The sequence below is a fragment of the Anomalospiza imberbis genome, unplaced genomic scaffold, assembly GCF_031753505.1.
Source record: "Anomalospiza imberbis isolate Cuckoo-Finch-1a 21T00152 unplaced genomic scaffold, ASM3175350v1 scaffold_99, whole genome shotgun sequence".
Taxonomy (NCBI): Eukaryota; Metazoa; Chordata; class Aves; order Passeriformes; family Viduidae; genus Anomalospiza; species Anomalospiza imberbis.
In genome coordinates this window covers 25,001-27,500 of record NW_027100612.1, presented here as the reverse complement: position 1 = coordinate 27,500, position 2,500 = coordinate 25,001, and the positions used below count along the sequence as shown (strand labels likewise).

Genomic DNA, 2,500 nt, shown 5'->3' with positions numbered 1-2,500 from the left:
CGCCCGCCGTCGCGGCGGTCGTCCCCGCCGCGCGCGCGCGTGCGGGGGTAGTCGCGCCGCGCCGGGGAGGGGCGCCCTGCCCCCCCCTCTTCGCGGCCCGGCCTCGGCGGAGAGGCCGCGGCGCGCGCGGTCGGCCGCGGGGCCGACCCGCTGGGCTCGAAACGGGCGGCGCCGGCAGAGGGCGCGCGCTCTCTGCCCTTCCTCAGCCGCGGGGCGGCGGCCGCCGGGGCCCGCCGCGCGCTCTCTCTTCTGGGCCGCCGCGGCCGTCCCGCGCGGGCGGCGCCGCGCCTGGCGCGGCCGTGCCTCTCTCCCCTCGGCGGCCTTCGTCTCGAACGCACCGGCGGCGCCGGCCGCCGGCCGGCCGTCCGCCCGCCCGCCCGCCCGGGGCGAGCGCTCGGCGGTCCCTCCGCGGTCGGAGGCCGGCGAGCACGGGCGGCCCCGCGCCGAGCGGCGGCGGCGCCGCTCGGCCGGTGTTCCCGCCGCCCGCGGGCACGGGACCCTCCCCGTGGCCCTTCGCGACCGCGCGCGGTCCGAGGGCAGGGGTGGCGGGCGGCCGCGGGGGCGCTTCCGCGCCCGCTCTCCAGGTGGCGAACGAGGAGAGCGGGCGTCGCCCCCCGGCTCAGCGCCGCACCGCCTTCCGCCGGGCGCGTGCTCGCGGAAGGGGGCCCCCGACGGTGCGGGTGGACGGCGGTTCCCGGGAAGTGCGGCCCGCCGCGGCGGCGGGTCCGCCCTCGGGCAGCCCTCGGGCGCTCGCCTTCCCCCGGCGGGCAGCGGTCCGGCGGGGGGGGGCGCGGCGCCCGGCGGCGGGGCGGCGGTCGTCGCGTGGCGTCTCGAGCGCAGCAAGGCCCCTGGGGAGAGAGAGTCGGCCGCGCGCGTGGGCGCGGCGGCGCTCCGCGAGAGCCGGCGCGGCGGCGGTTCCAGGGGGGAGGCAAGCGCGCGCGCGGGGTCCGAGGGCCGCGCGCCGGCGCGTGGCGCCGCGCCGGCGAGGCCGGGCGGGCCACCGCGCTCCCGCGGCGCGCGCCGCGCGGCCCTCCGCGCGGAGGGCCGGGCCGAGCCCGGGCGCCTGGGCCGCCTCCGAAGGACGGCACACGTAGGCGGCGCCTCCCCTCGCCGGGCGGGGGGAGGCGGTCGGGGGCGCGGGTCCCCCCGCCTCTCGGCCGGCCTTGGGAGCGTTCCGTGGGGTTCCTCCCGTGTTCTTCTCGCACGCGCCCCCTCCGGGGTTTTCCGCGTTGCTCGTACGGTCGGAGCCAGGCCCCGCGCGGGGCCTCGGCGCCAGAGAAAAAAAAGGGGGGCCGCTCCGGGCGAGAGCGGCTCCCGGCCCCCCCGCGCGCGCGGGGTCGGTGCCGAAAGCCAGACAACTCTTAGCGGTGGATCACTCGGCTCGTGCGTCGATGAAGAACGCAGCTAGCTGCGAGAATTAATGTGAATTGCAGGACACATTGATCATCGACACTTCGAACGCACTTGCGGCCCCGGGTTCCTCCCGGGGCTACGCCTGTCTGAGCGTCGCTTGACGATCAATCGCCGCCCGGGGGCCGCCCCGGCGGCGCGGCTGGGGTCGCTTCGCAGGCCCGTCGGCCGCGGCAGCGGTTGCCGCGCGAGGGCCTTCGTCCCCCTAAATGCAGACTCGGGGAGCGCTCCGTAGCTCCCCGCTCCCGGAGCGAGCCGCTGGGGCGGAGCTCGTCCTCGCCGGGGCCGCACCGCCTGGCGGTGGCGGCGGCCGGGGAGTCGGAGCGAGTGAGACGGCGCCGAAGGCGCCCCGCCGAGGGCCGAGGGACGAGGGCGAGAGGGGAGGCGAGGCGCGGGCCTCGCCTCCGGCCTCCCCCCCGCGCGGGCGGCTGTCTGCGGGTGGGTACCGTGCGCGGGTACCGTGCCGCTGCCGCCGCGCGCGGTGCGCGGGGGGCCGGGGGCGGGGGCGACCCCCGAGGCCGCTCCTTCCCCCGCCCCCTTCCGTCGCCGTCTCGGGGCGTCAAGGGCGCCGTCGCTTTCCTCGCTCTCTCCCCGCCGAGGCCGTCGCGCGCCGCCCGGCCGGTCTTCCCCCTCGGGGCCGTCTCTGCCGCGCTGCCTTCTTTCGGTTCTCGTCTCCGGGACGGGGGTCTCCTCCTCCTCCGCGTCTGTCTCGCCCGCTCTCGGTCGGTCGGACGCTCTCGCCGTCTCCGGCTCGCCGGCTGGCTCGCTCGCTCTCTCTTGTGTCTCCGGCGCGCTCTCTCTCTCTCTCTCTTCTCTCTCGCCGGCTTTTCCCCTGGCGCTCGCTCGGGCGCGAGGGGGGAGCGGGCGGGGGGGGGCGAGAGAGGGGGGGCCGCCGGGGGGCCCGGGGGAGAGAGGCGAGCTCAGTCGGGGAGAGGGAGGCCGTCGAGGGCGTACGGCAGCGAGAAGAGAGCGAAAGGGAGAGAAAGAAAGAGAGAGAGAGAAAAGCGCGAGGCAGGCCGGGGGAGAGCCCGGCCGTCCGTCGGGCCCGTCGGCGCGCCGCTCCCCCGGGAGGGGCGCGCGGGCGCGGCGC

At 79.8% G+C, this 2,500-nt stretch overlaps 1 non-coding gene across 1 annotated transcript; it reads left to right on the top strand.

Annotated features, from left to right (window-relative positions):
- Positions 1-1,356: 1,356 nt before the first annotated feature.
- LOC137468057 (5.8S ribosomal RNA) lies at positions 1,357-1,509 on the top strand. The gene has a single exon (XR_010995722.1). It is a non-coding gene; the product is annotated as a 5.8S ribosomal RNA (ribosomal RNA).
- Positions 1,510-2,500: the final 991 nt, after the last annotated feature.